The sequence below is a fragment of the Ictidomys tridecemlineatus genome, chromosome 7 (assembly GCF_052094955.1).
Source record: "Ictidomys tridecemlineatus isolate mIctTri1 chromosome 7, mIctTri1.hap1, whole genome shotgun sequence".
Classification (NCBI taxonomy): Eukaryota; Metazoa; Chordata; class Mammalia; order Rodentia; family Sciuridae; genus Ictidomys; species Ictidomys tridecemlineatus.
In genome coordinates this window covers 162,476,515-162,497,038 of record NC_135483.1, presented here as the reverse complement: position 1 = coordinate 162,497,038, position 20,524 = coordinate 162,476,515, and the positions used below count along the sequence as shown (strand labels likewise).

At 37.3% G+C, this 20,524-nt stretch overlaps 1 protein-coding gene and 1 pseudogene across 5 annotated transcripts in view; one reads left to right on the top strand and one right to left on the bottom strand.

Annotated features, from left to right (window-relative positions):
* The window catches only part of Plcl1 (phospholipase C like 1 (inactive)), a 334,782-nt gene that overhangs the window by 206,670 nt on the left and 107,588 nt on the right, over positions 1-20,524 (bottom strand). The gene's annotated exons all lie outside the window — the stretch shown is intronic.
* On the top strand, positions 14,529-15,361 carry LOC120892840 (adaptin ear-binding coat-associated protein 1 pseudogene; annotated as a pseudogene).

Genomic DNA, 20,524 nt, shown 5'->3' with positions numbered 1-20,524 from the left:
TACCAAGGAGTGGTATAGCTGAGTTATATGGTGGCTCCATTCCTAGTCTTTTTTTTTTTTTTTTTTTGTACTGGAGATTGAACCCAGAGGGACTTAATCACTGAGCCACATCCCTACCCCACCCCTCTTTTTATTTTTTTATTTTGAGATAGGGTCTCAAAAATTGCTGAGACTAGCTTTGAACTTGGTATTTTCCTGCCTCAGCCTCTCAGTTACTGGGTTTACAGGTGTGCAACATTGTGGCCAGCTCCCTTCCTATTCCTTTGAGGAACCTCCATATTGATTTCCATAGTGGTTGAACTAATTTATAATCCCAGTGTAAAAGTATTCTTTTTTCTCCACATCTTCTCCAGCATTTATTATTATTTGCATTCTCAATGGCTGCTGTTCTGAATGAAGTAAATCTCAGTGTTGTTTTGATTTGCATTTCCACAATTACTAAAGATAATGAGCATTTTTCATATATTTGTTGGCCTTCTTTTGAGAAGCATTTAGTTCATTTCCTCATTTATTGATGCAACTATTTGGGGTTTTAGTGTTACATTTTTTGAGTTCTTTACCTATTCTGGATATTAATCCTCTGTTGGACAATTACTCAGTAAAGATTTTCTCCCATTCTGCAGGTTCTCTCTTCATGCTGTTAATTGTTTCCTTTGCTGTGCCATTCCATTTATTAATTCTTGGTATTATCTAGTGAGCTTCAGGAGTCCTACTGAGAAAATCGTCGCCTATATCTATACATTGGAATGTTGGCCCTACATTTCTCTCTATCAATTGCAGTGTTTCTGACCTAATTCCTAAGTCTTTTGTTACTATAGCTCTTAGTATAACTTGAAGTCAGCTACTGCCATGCCTCCAATATTGGTTATTTGACTATTCTTGGGGGTTTTTTCCAAATGAATATTAGAACAAGAAGCTGCATTTCTCAAAAAAAATTTCAAAGAATAAATTCTGGAGAAAGGTAAGAAAATATGCTTTTGCTTTTACAGTGAAGAAACACAAACTTTAAGGCAGTGGTACTCAAATTTGGTTACAGATTACAAATCTCTACCAGAGCTGATGCCAAAGCATTGAAATGTGGGGTTCATTTGTTTTTTATTTTATTTTGTTAAGCTACTTAGATGATTCCAATGCTGTCAGGTTTGTGAATATGACCTAGAGCACAGAATCTCAAGTTTGGCTGCATAATGGAATCCTCTGGGATTATGGAGCTATTAATGTTAAGAACACTAATGCTTTGGTTCTGTTATGGGCTGAATTGTATACCCCTGAAAAACAATTTGCATGTTGAATCCCCAATTGCCAGTACCTCAGAATGTAACCATATTTGAAGATGAGTTTTTTAAGAAGGTAAAATGAAGTCCTTAGAGTGGGCCCTACTCCAGTATAACTGGTGTTCTTCTTTTTAAAAAAAAGCATAAAAAAGACTAAAGGTACAAAAAGGAAAAGTAAGTCATTACCCTAAGTAGAAACTCAGTTAGATAATATTTCTTTCTTTATCTGGGGCCTAATAATTGGATGCAGTTAGTAAATTACAATGTGATTCCATTATACCCTAAGAAGAACATGTAAGGCCACAGAGAGAATTCATCTCATCTATATTATTAGGAATTCTAAACCTTTGAGGGGAATTATTACCTAAGTACTTCCAATGCTTTAATTTGAATATGCATTGCACAGAAGTAATAAAAAATAAAATTTTTCTATAATTCTAGTTTAACAACAACCAAAAAAAAAAAAAACTAGGACACATGTACACAGGAAAGACTATGTGAACAAACAGGCAAGAAAAGATAGCTACCTGCAAGCCAAGAAAAGAAGCATCAGAAAAAACAACCTACCAACAACACCTTGAACTGGCACTTCAGCCTTCAGAATCATGAGAAAATAAATTCCTGTTGTTTAAGCCAACCAGGCTGCAATTCTTTGTTATAGCAGCTTGAGTGAACTAATACAGATCCCATCTTCAGGATCCTGATTTTGTAAGCACAGATGCAGCCCTGGATCAGGGCTTTTTAAATATTCCCTGGATACTTCAGGATTAAAAGCCACTGCTTTAGATATCCTCAAGTCTGCTTTCACCGATTTTCTGCTTGATGATATCTTAAGAGAACACCTACTTCCACATGGTAACATCTCTCTACTAAAGTTATTAAATGAATGTAGCCAAGAAATTGAATATAAAAAGTTTTTAATTTCGTGAGGACTTCACTCCACTCCAGTTAAGAACTCCTACAGGAGATGTTGCCACTGAAGGTTTATGTGTTTTTTCTTATGGTGCTGATACATTTGTTTCATGTACTTCCCAATTCACAAATACATGAATAGTATTATCCCTATCATTTGTATTCACAAATAACACAGATGTTCTTATTTCTATTTCATTATCTTTTTACTCTTAATACTACCAAATTTGGATCTCTACTTAAGACTGATGTAAACTGTACATAATTATTTCAAAATATGTATTTTAACAAATTCAGTGTTAATTTAAAACAGAGCAGCTATACACTTTCTTTCCCCCATCAGAGTGGCCTAGTGGCTTAAGAATCACAAGCCTCAGGTCTAACCAACCCTGCCACTAAATGGCTATGTGACCATCAAGAAGTTTTATGATCTCTCCAAGCTTCTAGGAATTCCCCTTAAAAGGGCCAAGTTGTGTTCCCTTGGCTCTTTCGCCATTATTTGTTGGTGGGAGACGGAAATAAGTGGAGATTTGGGTCCAAATAAGTGCAAGCAGTTGGATACCCCTTGCATAGCTTAGATATTGAAAGACAAATGAATGTCTATTTTGTCAAAAACACTCTGAGAACACTATGTTACAGCAGAAAAAGATGTATCATATTCTAGCCATTGTATGAGAAGAATTTGAAGAAATAAAATGTGTAAGATAAAAGATCACTTAAAAGATTAGGGGTTCGGGCTTGGATTATCAAATGGCAATGGAAGTGGACTTGGGAGGTAGGTAAAAGTACACTTTGGAAGTACAATCAATACAAACTGATGATATGCTAAATGTAAGAGGAAGTGTCAAAGACAGCTCCCAAAGTTCTAAAAAGATAAAGGCATTGTTTACTCCTGAAGACTGCAAAAGAAGTATCAATCTAGAGGAATTTCAAGAAATCTAAACATGTAAAACTTGAGATATCTGTGAGACATAAATGTGGTAATTGCTGAAATGAAAGTTTGAGTCTGTATTCCAAACAAGTCATTGCCACAGCTTGGGAGTAACTTCTGTATTTATTTATTTATTTTATTTTATTTTATTTTTTTAAGAGAGAGAGAGAGGAGGGAGAGAGAGAGAGAGAATTCCAATATTTATTTTTTAGTTTTCGGCAGACACAACATCTTTGTTGGTATGTGGTGCTGAGGATCGAACCCGGGCCGCACGCATGCCAGGCGAGCGCACAACAGCTTGAGCCACATCCCCAGGCCCTAACTTCTGTATTTATATCCAGTCTTTGGATCTTGCTAGACCAATCCCAAGTACAAAGCACAAAGGCAGTGCAATCACCAAGCGTCATCTAAAATATTTACGAAAAGTATGGGGCTCCATGCTAGTTATTCCTCTACATGGGAAAGATCATCATTCTTTTGATTTTTTTTTTTTCTGTGTTGGTACTGGGATGTATTCTAGGAGCTTTCTATCACTGAGCTATACTTCCATCCCTTTTAGTTTGAGACAGGGTCTCACTAAGTTGTGAGGCTGGTCTCAAACTGGTGATCCTCCTGTCTTAGCCTCATGAATCTCTGGGATATAGGTGTGCACTGCTACGTTTGGCTTTGATCTTTCCCTTAGTTTTATTTTATACTCTTTTCTCTTTGGGACTAATTGACTAGGTTCTTTAATCCTTTTGTAAAACATCTGATTAGTTTCTCTTTAAATCTTTCTTATAACTGTGTGAGGTTTATGTTTGTTTTAAAATTATATGCTTCTCACAATAGCTTCAAAAAATAAAACTCTTAGGAACACATTTAAGCAAAAAGGTGGAAGATCTGTACAATGAAAACTATAAAATGTTGATGAAAGAAACTGAAGAAGATACAAATAAATAGAAAGATATCCATGTTCCTGGACTGGAATAATTAATGTTGTTAAAAATGATCTTGTTATTCAAAGTAATCTACAAATTCACTGCAATACTTAGCAAAATTCTAATAACATTTTTTCACAGAAATAGAAAAAAAATCCTAAAATTCACGCAGAATCCTAAGGGAGCAAAATAGCCAAGACAATCTTGAAAAAAGTTGGAGGTCTCCCATTACCTGATTTCAAAACATTCAATTGGTTGAGATGTATTAGAGTTGAGTGTGTTGAACCAAAACATTCTAACATTAAGATGGTGTGGTAATGGCACAATGAAGGATACATAAACCAATAGGACAAAATAAAGAGCCCAGATATAAATCCGTGAATTCACATTAGACAAATCTTTGACAGGGGTGACAAGAACACATAAATGAGAAAGGATAGTCTCTTCGATAATTTATGTTGAGAAAATTGGATATCTACATACAGAAGAATTAAATTGAACCTTTATCTTCACCAAATACTAAAAACAACCCAAATGGATTAATGACTTAAATGTAAGACCTAAATCTATAAAATTACTGGAATAAAACATAGGGGGAAAGGTCTATAACACTTGTCTGGACAATAATATTTTTCATGTGACCCCAAAAGTATAGGAACAAAAGCAAAATTTTTAAAAAATAGGATTGCATCAAACTAAAACTCTGCAAAGTAATAGAAATAATCAATAAAGAGAAAACACATAGAATGGGAGAAAATATTCACAAACCATACATCTGATAACAGTTAAAATCCAAAATACATTAAAGGGGGCTGGGGATGTGGCTCAAGCGGTAGCGCGCTCGCCTGGCATGCGTGTGGCCCGGGTTCAATCCTCAGCACCACATACCAACGAAGATGTTGTGTCCGCCGAGAACTAAAAAATAAAATATTAAAAATTCTCTCTCTCTCTCTCTCTCTCTCTCTCTCTCTCTCTCTCTCTCTCTCTCCTCTCTAACTCTCTCTTTAAAAAAAAAATACATTAAAGGACTCAGACAACTCTATAGCAGGAAAACAAATAATCTGATTTTAAAATGCACAAAAGACGTGAATGAACATTTTCCAAAAGAGGACATATAAATGGCCAACAGATACATGAAAAAGTGTTCAACATCACTAATTATCAAAAAAATGCAAATTAAACCCAATGAGAGACTACCCCAAGCCTGTCAGAATAACTACTTTCAAAAAGACAAAAGATAAGTATGTTAATCAGCTTTAAATTTCTCGCAACAAAATACCTGAGATAATCCATTTCAAAGGAGAAAAGGTTTAATTTGTCGTACAGTTTTGGAGGTTTCAGGTCATGATTGCTTGGCTCAGTTGCTTTGGGACAGTTGCAGCACAGTATACCACAGTGGAAGTATGTGGCAGACAAGGCCTCTTCCCCTCATGGTAGCCAGGAAGCAAAGAAAAAAGAAGAGGAGATGCCTGGGTCCTAATATCCCTCTTAAGGGCTTGCTTCCAATAACCTAACTTCCTTCCACTGGATGCCACCTCCTAAAGGCTCCACCATCTCCCAGTAGCACCTGAGGCTGAGACCTATACCTTCAATACATGGGACATTCAAGATCCTAGCGATAGCAATAAGGATTGATGGAAATATGAAGAAACCTGTTCACTGTTGGTAGGAATTTCCATTATGGAAAATAGTGTGGAATTCTCTCAAAAAATTAAAAATAGAAGGACCATATGAACAAGCAATTCTACTTCTGGGTATATATCCAAAAAAAAATGAAATCATTATATCAAACATACATAACTACAATTCCATGTTAACTTCAACATTTTCACAATACCCCAAATATGGAGCCAATGTAAGTACCCATCAATGGATGTTGGAAGAAGACCCCCCCAACACATGCACATACACAAAGAGAATGGAATACTACTCTGACTAGGGGGGAAAAAAAAGGAAATCCTGTCATTTGCAACCATACAGATATATCTACAGGACATATCCTTATGTCAGGTGAAATAAGCCAGGTACAGAAAGAAAAATGCTGCAGGATTTCACTGGCATGTGGAATCTGAAAAATCTAACTTGTAGAAGCACAGAGTAGAATGGTGGTTGCCAGAGATATGTTTGTCAAGGGGTGAAAATTCAGTTGGACAGGATAAATAAGTTAAAGAGACCTATTGTTCAGCCTGTAGTTAATAACATATTGTATACTTGAAAACTGCTAACAGAGTACTTCATGTTCTCACAACAAAAAATTCTAAGTATACAAGGTAAAGGATATGTTAATGAGCTTGAATTAATCATACCATAACGTATACAGATATAAAAACATGCTGTGTACCATAAATATATACAATTTTTTTGCCAACTATACCTTAATAAAAACAAAAAGCTGGCTCCAGAGAACAGATTTTAAACTTGTGATTCTCTTATCTAAAAGCACATCATTCAAATAGTATCAATCATAATAGTGTTTTTGAATATGAGGGGGAAAAAAGAAGCCTCCTGGTGTGGTAGCTACAGTTACGGGAAAGGTGTGTGGTTGTGGTTGTGCTGCCTTTGCAAGGTCAAAGCACAAACAGTGATCAGTTATTTCCTTCTCAGCACTAATGGACACTACCACTGCAGCCGCACATTTGTAAACTTCCACAAACTGAGTGTAGATTTGGTCATCCACTAGGTATTTTATCATGTTAGATATTATTTCCTGCTCACACAACTTTAAAAAGTAGTTGAAGAAAGAACTTCCTTGGAAGACAACTTCCTGCCCATTTACAGCCAAGAAGGGAGCCTAACCTCCTTCCCGCCAGAAGAATTATTTACTAGCAAGCCATTTTTTTTCTGAGATAAGACAAGGAACCATAAATATACTCCTTTTAATGTACTCACTGTTTAACTAGAGCTGCTAATATTGAATGACAATCACCATAAACTCTAATTGGCTGAGATGCATTAGAGTTGAGTGTGTTGAACCAAAATGCTCCAATATTTGCCTTATGGATTTCTGGAAGCATCTCATACCATGTATTACTATAGCTATAATCATTTTTAATCCAGATTACTCTTCCAGGAAATTTATTTTAGGCTCAGAAATTTAAATACTATACCCTCCAAAATACATAGTAAAGCATAAAGGAAGACTTTACAAAATCATCATATAATAGAGTGTCTCACTCAGGACAATATATAAAAGAAGAGCAAACTCCAAACTGTATTAAATCAAGAAACTTCCTACCAATCTCAATAAACATCTTTTTTAAAAATATTTTTTTAAGTTGTAGTTGAACACAATACATTGATTTTTATACAGTGCTAAGAATCGAACCCAGCACCTTGCACATGCTAGAGCCACAACTCCAGCCCCCCTCAGTAAATATCTTATTTTATCTCAAGTCTTGCAGCTGCCTAGCTCCATGAACTTCCATTAGCTCTCAATTACCCCTGATGATAATGAACTAGAACAAATAGCCAATTCACCAATTACTCTCATTTTGCCTAAATATCACAAATTTTCCTCAGTCGCCTTTCTGAATACGTGCAATGAATCTATTAGTCTTTTTCTTTTCTTTACTATCAGCTATGGAGGGAATTAATACATAGAAATGATACAAAGACCAGAGGAAAGCAGAAAGAAAACGAGGAGTAAAAGAGGGTAACAAATAATTCTCCAACTGGATAATTAGATACTGAATAATTAAGAATCACCCAGAAAATGGTGTTCACCCCATTCACTGAAATTTTAGTTCTCTTTCCATATCCTTAAGTCTAAGTCAAACCTTTTTAAAAGGCTCCAGTAACTACCCCACTCATATGTTTTTTGTTTCTAGGGGCAGATATTTTAAAATATTTTCTTCATTAAGTTCTCACTTTTTATACATTGATCCTAAACCTCATTACTATGGCTTGAATATGAGGTGTGCCCCAAAAGTTCCTGTGTTAGTCTAGGAATATTCAGAGGTGAAATATTCATAGGTGAAATGATCAGATTATGAGAATGGTAACCTAATGAGTTTGAGTGGACAAAGTAGGTGATAACTATAGGAAGGTGTGTCGTGGTTGGAGAAGGTGGGTCATGGGGGACATATTCTAGAAGAGTTCACCTTCCCTGTAATCTCATCCCCCTCTCTCTGCTCCCTGGCTATCTTGAGATGAGCAGCTTTCCTCTACCACCACATTTCCAACGTGATGTAATGCCTCACTTGGAGCCCAGAGCAACGGAGTTGGCCAACCATGGGCTGAAATTCAGGAACCATGAGCCAAAATAAACTTTTCCTCCTCTAAGCTGTTCTTTTCGGGTATTTTGGTCATAGCATCAAAAAACTAACACAGAAATTGGTATCAGGAATGCTCTTCTTGCTGTGACTGCCCTGACCAAGTGGTTCAGAAGCTTTAGGAACTGACTGGGAGGAGTTTGTAAAAGTTTGGACATGCAGGATAGAATGTTGGAAGCAAAATTTCATGGGAGTTCAGAAGACCAGCATGCCAATGGTATGTATACAATAAACAATGTGCTAATGAGGTTTCAGATGGAAATGAGAATTCTGCTGGGAAATTGAACTGGAGGTTATTCATGTTATATTCTGGCACAAAGAACTTAAATTCAACCTTACACAAAGTCCCCATGTCCTGAGACTTTGTTTAAGGTTGTATTTAAAATAGCATTCAGGCAGTGGTAGGAATTTTGCTAGCAGCTTATAGCCAGGTTTACTGTAAGAATCAGGAGCAGAAAGCAGAGCTGAAGGACTTTAAACTTGGAATTTGGCCAGTAAAGTACAGCTAAGATTGAGGCAAAAGAAGATATGGTTGTTGAAGAGACAACCACCACTAAAGAGAAGCTAAGTACTTTGCACAGAGACAATAGGAAAGATAGTTTAAGGGCATCTCAAGAATTTGCAAGGTCACACTCATTAGAGGCTTAGGGGTGTAAAAGGGAAAACTTCTTTAAGAATTCATGGGGGAGCGAGATTCTGCTCACATAGCAGAGCCTCGGAAGTTGTTTCACTATGCTCAGCCACCCAGGTACTCAAAAACTGCTGCAACCATGGTCCCAGGTGGACCAGCTACTACACAAGCTGGCCACAAACCTTAGCATTGTACATATGGTATTCATTTTGCAGGAATGCAAGATGTGAGAGTTAGAGGATCATGAAGGCTTCTAACAGATTTCAAAGGAATGCCTGGGAAGCCAAGCAAAGTGTAACAGGGTCAGAATCTCTGTGGGTTGCCCTGATAAGGCAATGTATGAAGCTATGATGGTGAATTCAAAGCTGGAATAGAGGTGTCAGTAATGTGGACTGTCTGCTGAGGAAAGCTGAAGAAAGAGACAGACTAAGAGAGAGAGGCCTTGAGCACTATAAACAACAAGACCAAAGGGGTGGGACTGCCTGAGTTCTTTGGAGAGCCTATCTCACTGCCATATATCCTAGATTCCAGATGTGGAACCTCAGAACTTGTTTGCCCAATCAGGTTTAGTTCTTGTTTTGGTCCCATCCCTTTTTTCCATTCCTATATTCCTCCCTTTTGGATTAGGAATGTTTACTCGATGCCATTATATATTGGATGTATGTAACTTGCTTTTGATTTTTACAGGGGCTCACAGCCAAGAATTTGTCTTGAGTCTCAGAGGAGACTTTGGAGTTGGACTTTTGGGCACTGCTAGAACGGCTAAGACTCTAGGGTTCTTAAAGATGGACTAAATGCATTCTGCATTGTGAGATGGACATGAACTTTGGGGGACCAGGAGCAAAATACTACGGTCTGATATGAGGTATCTTCCTAACGCTCCTATGCTAATGTAGAAATCTTCAAAGGTGAAATGGTTGGATTAAGAGGATTGTAACCTAATCATTTTGAATGGACTAACTTGGTAGTAACTGTAGGCAGGTGGGGAGTGGCTGGAGGAGGAGGCTTTTGTGGGCATGCCCTAGAAGGGTTCACCTTCTCTACAGCCACTTCACCTCTCTCTTTCTCTGCTTACTGATCACCATGTGCTGAGCAGGTGATCTAACACTACCCTTTACCTCATCTTGGGCCCAGAGCAATGAAGTTGGCTGAACTAACATGGACTGAACCTTTGAAACCACAAACCTTTTGCTCCTCTAATTTGTTTTTAGTCATAGAGATGAAAAGCCGACTCACATAGTCACCAAAGGAAGAGAAGGAGAAAACAAAACCATAAGACCTGAGTGAATTAGGATATCTCCCTATTTGATGATATCTTCCTTCCCTTAAAATGCTCACAGTGAAATACTCAAAATGTTCTTCTGTTTCTTCACCATCCTGAACCCCATCTCCCAAACCTCACTTTAATATTAACTTGAAGCAACAGCCCATGTCTTGATCACCTTTGAAACTTCACTATACCAAGAATAATGTCTTGCTCGTAGCAGGGTGCTAAGGATTAGCTTTTGAAATGAACTAACTTGAAAACACTTTTCTATATACAGGCAAGAAAACTGAGTTATCAAGAAAGCATAAAAATAAAAGAAAGAAAGAAAGCATAGGTTCTTAGAAATGGGGAATAACTGTGTGCCATGATTACAATGTGTCTGCCAAAATTCCAAGTGTTGGAAACTTAGTCCCCAGACATATGTTAATGGTATTAGGAGGTGGGGCCTCTAAGAGGCAATTAGGATTAGATAAGGTCATGAAGGTGGAACCTCACAGTCTGGCATTAGCGGCTTTATAAGACAATAAAGAGGTCCAAATTCTGCCCCATGTGATACACTCTACCATATTATAATGAAGCAAAAAATTACTCACTGGATGCTGGTACCACATTCTTATACTTCCCAGCTTCTAGAACCATGAGATAAAGAAACTTCTATTGTTGGGGTGGGGGTGTTGTTGTTGTTGTTTTTGTTTTGTTTTGTTTTTGTTTTTTTGATTTGATTTGTTTTTTGTTGTTGTTGTTTTGTTTTGTTTTGTTTTTTGGTACCAGAGAATGAACTCAGGGGCGCTTGATCACTGAGCCACATCCCCATCCCTATTTTGTATTTTATTTAGAGACAGGGTCTCACTGAGTTGCTTAGCACCTTGTCATTGCTGAGGCTGGCTTTGAATTTGTGATCCTCCTGTCTCAGCCTCCTGAGCTGCTAGGATTATAGGTGTGCAACACCATGCCTAGCTAAGAAACTTCTATTCTTTATAAATGATCTAGTCCCAGGTATTTTGTTATAGTGACAGGAAACAACTTAAAAATATTATCCACTGTTGTATAAAAAGACAAATTAAAGATATTATCCACTGTTGTATAAAAGGCAATTCATAAACCATCACAAGCTAAAAAAAATTCCCAAGCTTCTAGTATAACCTCATTCCAGAAAAGCAAAGCACTGAAACTGGCCATACTTTGTGAGATGGCAGCTCTACAGATTGTTTATCAGAGAGCCCTGAAACCAACATGAATAACAATGGCCAAAGACAAAAAGTGTGAGTAAGATAACAGAAGCCTAAAAGAGGAAAACTGGTGATTTGGGGGGTCCTTAAGTCACCTAATGTCTTACTCAGTTCCTATTCAAAATAATTTCTTCTGAAAAAGCCCACTTCTGATCTATGCATGTTGTTTGTTACTCTATCCTTAAGGATACATGAGTAAAGTGCATAAAATGACCATAACCCTCCAGTTTCAACAACTTCCTCTCTGACACATTTAGCCTTTCCATTTCCCCTTTCAGATTCAACCAATCTGTGTAGTAATGAAAACATTCAAAGAATATTTTTTCATAATACTTTATACTTCACATTGAATTTAATCCTGGGAATACAGAAATGAAGATTACTTGGTTACTTGGTTGGTGGAAGGCAAGAGGTGTTTCCAAATGCTCCTCATCAAATCACACACACTCAATAAGGCCCTCTCTGAATAAGAGGACAGAAACTCTACCAGGACTATTTGTGAAAAGGTATTGGTAGCTTTTGCCATGAACAGGAAAAGAATGAGTGGGATGTGGATGGAGAAATGAGTAACTCAACTGAGGACCATTCAGTGCAGACTGCCTTTTATGTTGTTGCTGCACATAGCAACAGCTGAGCCTCCTAGTAATTCTCCAGGTCAATGACTTTATCCTTTAAAAAATAAAAAACCCTGAAATATCACCAGAGTACAATATTATACAAATTAGAGCAACTACTCCAGTATGCTGCTTGAGGTGGTGAAGCAATGGGGAAGAATGTAAGTTTGACTTCCACCAGATCTAAGCATGTCTGTAAGGACAAAGGGAGCCCAGGCTTAGCTGCCTGCAAAAAGACACCACTTAGATTCTGTCTTTCCTTCTGAGATATCTCCCAGCCCCTTTACCTGTCAGAGTGGCTTTATTTTCATTCCAGCCAGAATTAACCCATGTGAAATTTAAAAGAGTAAACTCAGAAAATGTGACTTGGCCAAACCCCTCATTTACCTTTCCTGCCATCTTCCAGCTGAGCCCTCTCTTCTGAGCCTGCTCTCCACAGTAAGGGCTCATTCAGAGACTGATACAGAATGCAACATGAATGTTGTAAAAAGTAGCTTTCTGATCTTTCAATAGACTATAGGGAAAAAAGGAGATAATCAAAGGTACAATAAACCAAATACACTATTCCCAGACAGCAAGAACTTTGATGGCTGCTGATCTCTTTCTCCTTTATGTGGAAACTTTCATGAGTTAAAAATGTGATTAATAAAACTACAAACATCCCTTTCCCCCAAGATGTGTCCTGGTAGGAACAAGAGGGCTCCCCCCAAAAAACATGAAAGCAGATAAACTACTGTATTATAATTCCACCTCACCATTTGTCCTTTGTAGCTCAATAAGCCTAGCCACTGGCAGCTATAAAGTGAAAATAAGATTAATATTTGTGAACATACATCATTTTTCCTAAACTTACAAAGAAATGAAATGTATCAAAGTATAAAGCATAGTAGGAAAATGGTTTACACCGTAAACTTTTAAGAAAAACAAGGCTGTTATTTCATTGTTTTTGACCCCTTAATTTTCACATAAAGTCATCAAATGTAAAAGAACCCAAACATCTTTCTCTCAAGATGTTTCACCAAAAATCTTGACTGCCAAACATCTGAGATTGAGTTCAATCAGCATTTGCATGTATTCTATTGTGTGAAGAACAGATCTGTTTAAATAGTGTTTCTAATGACCAAAATTGTGTGGTTTCTTACAGCAATAAAGTAATTGAAAATTCTCCTTGGCTGTTTTCAAAAGCATCTATTTAAAGTGGGAGGCTGGGATATGTGGTAAGACTTCTCTGCTAAAAAGGCCACTATCTTCTCTTACTAAAGTGTGATCTATTTTAAAGATCCCAAATGACACATATTCCACTTCAGACTACTTCAATTATTTGTAGGTTGTCCATAATTTTTACAGGGCTAATTATAATTTGCACAAATTACTACACATTCTTCCGTTCAGAATTACCTCATGAAAATGAGTTCCTCTTCCCTCCTACTAGACACTAGTGAGATATCTGTGTACTACAGGAGAAACAAATGGCAGGAGAACAAACTTAGGCAATGTTTAATACAATAAATGGGTTGTTCTTAAGTATATTAGGCTTTCTTTTCTCTTTTCCTTTCCATGATACTATAACCTCAAACTGATAAAGTAGAACAAAGATTAGATGATCCAAGTCAAAAAAAAGAGAAACAAAAATAGAAGAGGCACAAGAAGAAAGACTTCTGTGTCACTTCATTTGATTCACTTCACATCCCCTCTACCTAACCTCCTGAAGCTCCTAAAAGCTGAAAAGAGAAGGGGAAGGAGTTTTTTGCTGAGGATTCCAATGAGTCACTGTGAGTCACAGAACTGGGCCAGACCACCCCTGCTGGACTACTAATAACAGAGCTGCAGTCACTGCCAAGTGAAGACGGGAGCTGTTACAGCTTGGATCTGGAATGTCCCCTGAAGTCTCATGTGTTAAAGGCTTGGTCTCTAATGCAGCAATGTCCAGAGGTAGAATATTTAAGAAATGATTGGATCATGAGGGTTCTAACCTCATCAGTGAACAAATCCATTTGATGGGTTAATAATCAGAATGGATCACTAAGGGCTGGTGGAAATAAGCAGGTGAGGCATGGTTGGAGCAAGTGAGACACTGGGTATACCCTTGGGAACTCTATATCTTATCCCTGTCCTCCCATATAAAGCCCCCCCACACACACACACTCTCTTTCTGCTGGATGAACTGAACAGACTTCCTCTGCTGTGCCATTCTACCATGATGTTCTGCCTCACCTCAGGTCCAAAAGCAATGGACCCTGCCAATCATAAACAGAAACCTCTGGAACTGTAAGTTCCTCCTCTAGGTTGTTTATGATGGATATTTTGGTCACAGCAATGAAAAGCTGAATCACAGAGCTTTTCTTGCCACCAAACACAGTGAAAGAGTAGAAGTTTCTTCCTCTGCTGTTAAGGAACATGGTACCTTGTCACCTAGCAGGTGGCACTTCCTTCTGGAGTGTTTATAAGACTGCTAATGTAAGTGTATAGGACAAAAACTGAGATGTGGAGTGAATCCCAGAGGGTGGCTAAGTTGGAGTATGAATCTATGCTGTCTGTGAAGTTGGATGTCAGCAACTACCCCGGGGGGTTCCAACCACAGTAACAGGACATCTGACTGGAAATCAGAGCTGCCTGATTGGACTGGTTGTCTCCAAATCACTCCAAAAGGGAAGATTGCCTATATCAAACTCAAAAATAAAGTTTCGGGAGAGCTATTTGCCCAGGTACAGTAGAGCAATATCCTGGTATTGCTATGGAAACAGTGACAGATACTAGCTGCTACTTTGTAATTCGGATACAGGAATGGTACTAGGTGAAGTGTGTTCATTGGCACTGGATTGACAGATCCGGGAGATGCCTTTGATGTTAATGTCTCCTTACAAGATCACTTCAAGTAGATAAAGCAGGAATCTTGAGATTTCTAAAGAATCTCAAGAAACGGACACTCGTCCCAAGTTGGCTTTAGGTTTCAAGGATGGACAGACCACCAAATTGAGTATCAGGAACATTACAATCAAGAAAGGAGGTGGTTTTAAGCCCAGGACTGCAGGAGCTGGGGGTCTAAGCTTACTTTCTCCTCCTCCTGGAGGCAAAGTCACTATTCCGCCACCATCTTCTTCAGTTGCCATCGGTAATCATGTCACCCCACCACCCATTCCAAAATCCAACCATGAAGGTATAATTCAGATGTTCTCATGGATTTGGATTCTCCTGCACCTGTCACAACATCAGCTTCAGTTTTGGCAAGCAACGGATTGTGGGGAGATTTTAGTACTGCATCCAGCTCTGTTCCAAACCCAGGCACCACAGCCACCCAACTGGGTCCAGTTTTGAATAGCATTGACAAGACAGCAAGGACAGACTTAAAGAATAAAAACGACATTGAGGGCACTAACCTGTGAGGAAGTTTAGAAACCCCTACCCTCCCCAAACCAAAATTAATGGACAATCTTTTTCATAGCTTTTCCATTACATTCAAGCAGATTTATGTCACTCTCCTATATCATTACTTGCTATACAGCCAAGAGAGTATCTGTTATTTCCTGGTGATTAGCAATTCAGAAGAACAGTAGATCTTACCATATTTGTGGCTGGCTATGTGGAGTTCAAAAGACCAGTATCTTTTTGAGGAGAAATAACCTCTAATCTGTAATTTTTTTCCATCTTTTAATTCTTGAACTTATTTCAGAATCATCTCATGATCCTCGTGTGCCTCTTTGTGAAACCCTATTTAACAATTTCAGGGAAGACAAAGCCTTGAAACTTTCTTTTCCACTAACCTGAGACCTAAGAATGGAAAGGCCGACCTCAGTGTTTACAAATTCAGAATTTTAATAAGGGTAAGTTTGGAGAAAGATGGATGTCCTGGGTCTCTTCTGTATAGCCTCCTTCAGGGTTGTCTTATTCAATGAACGTCTAGCGCTAGGTGTAGCTCCATCACCCTCTGTGTGTTTACACATCTTTTCCTTTGAAAATTTGTATTGGTGGCACCACTGCTGTTGTGTTTATTGAATAGTGCAACATCTTTGAACAGTGGATGTTTCTGGAATGAAGGAAGTTCAAGGGGCTGTGCTTTCCAAGCCCTATTCTGTAGAAGTGTTTAATTTCTTGAAGCTCCATCTCATTGCTACATTTGAAATACAGCATTAATTTGTTCACCCCTTTATTTGACCTAATTTGAAAAGTAGTGTTTTTAACCTGATCCATAGAACAAAGAGGTTAAAAGCACTTAACTCTTATTCAGTATCCACATTGTCTTGCTGCTTGGGTATATGACCCCTTTCCACGAACATTTCTTTTTTAATCTATCCATCTAGCTCTTCAATAGAAAGCTGATATTACATATATTTTATGAAGGAAGTTGAAGAATCACAGCTTTACTTGTGAAAGGTATTGTTTTAGATTTTGACACCTGCCAGCTAGGGTATCTTAAAAGCTAGGGTATCTCAAAAGCAAGTTGCTCTCCCATCACTTTCCTTTTCCTCTGCCCTGCCATTCCTTTTACAATGCTATGAAGACAGTTCGCCTCCTCAGATGAATGGGCACTACCTATTTTGTTTGTTAATGGGCAATTTTGAGAATTAAATGGGAGGATATAATTTCTTCCCTTAGCACCTATTTGGATATGTACATTCTGGCTGAAGGGAAATCCTTATGTTTAGTTTCAAAATATATTGTTTCTCCTGGATTTCATTCTTAACTTTTTCTAACTTTGAGTCCAATCTTTCTCATTGCCTCCCCTTCCAGGCAGCTCTATTCTTACAGAGCCATGGCAGGACATTTTAAAATTCCAACAGAAAACACTAAAAAGAAAATTCGTAGAATCACTAGTGACTAACTATTGGGAACTTTTTTCTCAATCTTCCTCTATATTGTATTCTTTGGTATTCTCCAGATGATAATATATTATGTAATGCTGAAAAATTGAAAATAAAATATAAAATATATGTATATAAAGAATATGCTATATTGCTGCAATAATAGTAATTCAAAAGGAAAAAATATCCAAACATATTACAACAATGACTATTGATATGTTGGTATATATTTCTAGCTATACTTATTTCTACATTGCAGTTTCCAGATATATAAATAATTATTTTAGATCCTGTTGTATGATTTACTATTGTAACATCTAAGTTATTAGAAACTTTTTTTTCTTTCTTGGTCCTTTTTAGTTATACATGATGGTAGAATCCATTTTGACGTAATTATACAAGCATGAAATATACTTGTTCTAATTTAGACCCCAGTACCTCTCCTTAGAAATTTTCTATAAACATGTTTATGACGCAGTTTAATCTTGGAATTAGGCAACAGTAAAGACAATGACTCATCAGTGATTTCACAAAAAAAATAAAAACAAAGTTGAAAGATACATTCCCATCATTAACATTTCATCATATCGTTCTTATAAATACTTTGCAGATTGTGGGATTGAGTGTAAATTGAAAGAGGAGAGAAAGTGTGTGTGCACACTAACAGTGCTTAAAAACACTTTCAAAATAACAATCCAATTCATACATCTTCAGAGCTAAAAACTAGACCAGTAGCAACAACATTAGCATGTATTCCATTCAAAGCACCTTAAATATTTATCAAAAATGTCTCTAGCATTAGATAGTATCTATCTTCCTTCTTTAAAAATAGGTGGAATCAAGTGAAAATTTTTGCATCAGTAACTGCCTGAAAGCTTCTGACAGATCTTCAAAATTAGTACTCAGTATAGGCATTTACATGTTTAATGCCACTGAGGACAGAGTTTAAGAAGTTTAGCCTTGACAATTAAGTCATTTATGTTGAGTGATAATATAAACTAGAAGAAATTTCTTGTGTGAAGAGCTAAAGTTCATGAAGACCTTTTCGAACATTCACTCTTGGAACCCAGCTACCACACGTGGAAACAAACCACATGTATGCACTGTGGTTAAGAGCCCCAGGAGGTCCCAGCTAAGGGTCAGCAATCACCGCTCAGCTAAATACGAACAGCTATCACGAACACCAGTCTAATCACGCCTTGAGATGATCCACCCCAGCTGTCAACCGAAACCACGTGCAAGACCCCAAGGAAGAACCACCAGATGAGCAAGTCAACCCACAAAACTAGAAGATGATAATAAAATGTTATTTTAAGCCACTAAGTTTTGGGTAGCTTGTTTTATAGTAAATGGTAACCAGAACACTTCCTGTACCCCTTTTTTAAGGAAAAAAGAATCGGCTTAAGCTTCAGCACACAGGCCAGTTGTAGCTAAAATATCAAGACTGTTTTCTAGGGCTTGTGGCATAGTTCAGTGGAAGAGCACTTACCTAGCATGAGCAAGGCCATGAGTTCCATTTCCAGTACCACAAAAAAAGAAAGAAAAGTGACTGAAAAGACTGCTTTCTTTCTTTTCATCTTGTTTCTATTTATGGCAAGTGATAGTGGGCTTTTATTTAATGATTAGAAAGGGAAACTTCAAATGAATATATTTAAATTAAAGAGATAATTTATTAAGTATCCAGTAAATTATAATTTGAGTTTGAAAGCTTACAACAAAAAATGTAAGGGTGAAAGGCCATGAAAGGCCAACATAGGGGGAAAATTACACAAAGAGATGAAGAATAACATGGAAAGGTTCTAAGAGAACAGACTAAGATAGGGAAACCAAATATCTCTTAGTTTGCTTAGGAGAAATAAAATGGCAATACAAAATCCCCAAACAGGTTCATTCCAGTACTAACACATTCCACCATTCTCTGTCCATATTGCCACCTATTCCTGAGTTTCCACTGAGGATCTCACCTCTCCCACAGGAATGGTTTGGGAGCTCTGGAGCATTGCTGCCCGGTTACTGGAGCTACTCATATATTCTTTAGAGGTTTTTAAAAAAATAAGCCTCCTGAAGTTTGACAAGTTATTTGCTGACATGCCGTGAATAATACGTACACATATGGATGAGAGGGAAAATAGGACCATACAAGGCAAATTGAAAGCCATAACTGTTAACATAGTTTGAATAGAAGGAAAGATGGACCTTCATTCAGAATATATTTGGAATTGTTAGTCAGCTACAGTCCTTGTAACAAAATACCTGAGATAATTAACTTACTAAGAGTAAAGACGTATTTTGGCTTATAGTTTTGGAAGTTCCACTCCAAGATTAGGTGGACCCATTGTTTTGGACTTTCTGGTAGGGATGCTGAATGACAATGCCAGAGAACACGAGGCAGACCAACCTCTCATATCATCTGCCAGAAAGCAAAAGTGAACAAGGAAGGAACCAAGGTTCACAATTACCTTCAAGGTTATAACACAATGTCTAAGGACCTCTTACAAAACCTCTCCTCCTAAGGGTCCATAGCCCCTCCCAATTTGGGAGATATGCAGTGTCCAACAATAGCAGTGTTCTAGAAGAAAAGATAGATATGCTAGGAAGGGAGTGACTCTAAATATTATTGAACTAAAAACCATGTAGACAAAGCAGGCCATCAGCTAAAAGAAAGATCAAAATGAGAAGATGTCAATGACAAAGATGTGGGAAGGTTTGACAGGAGACTCAGATAACAAAAAGGAGGGTGAGTGAGTTAGTATGTGGAGAAAAGCTATAGTTTAAGTACAATTAGTAGACAGTTAACATTTGTGATAGATGTCCTTGGGATTTTGGAGGTACATAGTTTAGAAAATGTGGGTACAGGATTTCTCTTTGGTCGTGAGTGGCTAAAACAACCCAGCCTTACATTCTTAATGTCATATTTATTATTTGATAGAATTATAAATCACCACATTGCAGACCTTAAGTTTATTCCCAAGTACTAGATATTGAAATTTATAAGTCAGGGAAATCTAAGAGTTTACTACACTCCCTTGGGAAGAAATTTCTTCCTAGAAGCTGAATATCAGTGATTGATTAAGCAATCCATGGGCTAGAACTAACTAAGCCACCTCATCCAAAATTCAAGCTGATTCTTTTTTAAAGCTAACCAAATGTTTTTGGGTTTGTAGTTTTGTTTTTTTGTTTGATTGTTTGTTTATTTATTTGTTTGGTACTGGGGATTGAACTCAAGTGTGCTTTACCATTGAGATATATTCCAAGTCTTTATTTTTATTTGGGGACAGTGTCTTGCTAAGTTGCAGAGGCTGGCCTCAAACTTGTGATTCAGATTTCCTAGTCACCGGGGTTACCACCCCAACTGGTTAACCAATTTTTAAGACTTTCCCAACATATTTCCATAGTATATAAATAAATCCTCCGCAACCCTGAATAATTTGTTGCATATTTTTTACCTTATCACCCAAATAAGCACATATTCGTTTCTAAATACTTTTAACATTTTCATTATGGAAAACTGCATATATTGATAAGTTGATTATTAAGAATTGTATCACCATCACTATTCAGGAAAAAAACATCAAGACAAGAGGTTTTCTTTTTTAAAAAAATTTTTATTTGTTCTTTTTGGTTATTTATGACAATAGAATGTATTTTAATATATCATACATACATGGAGTATAACTTC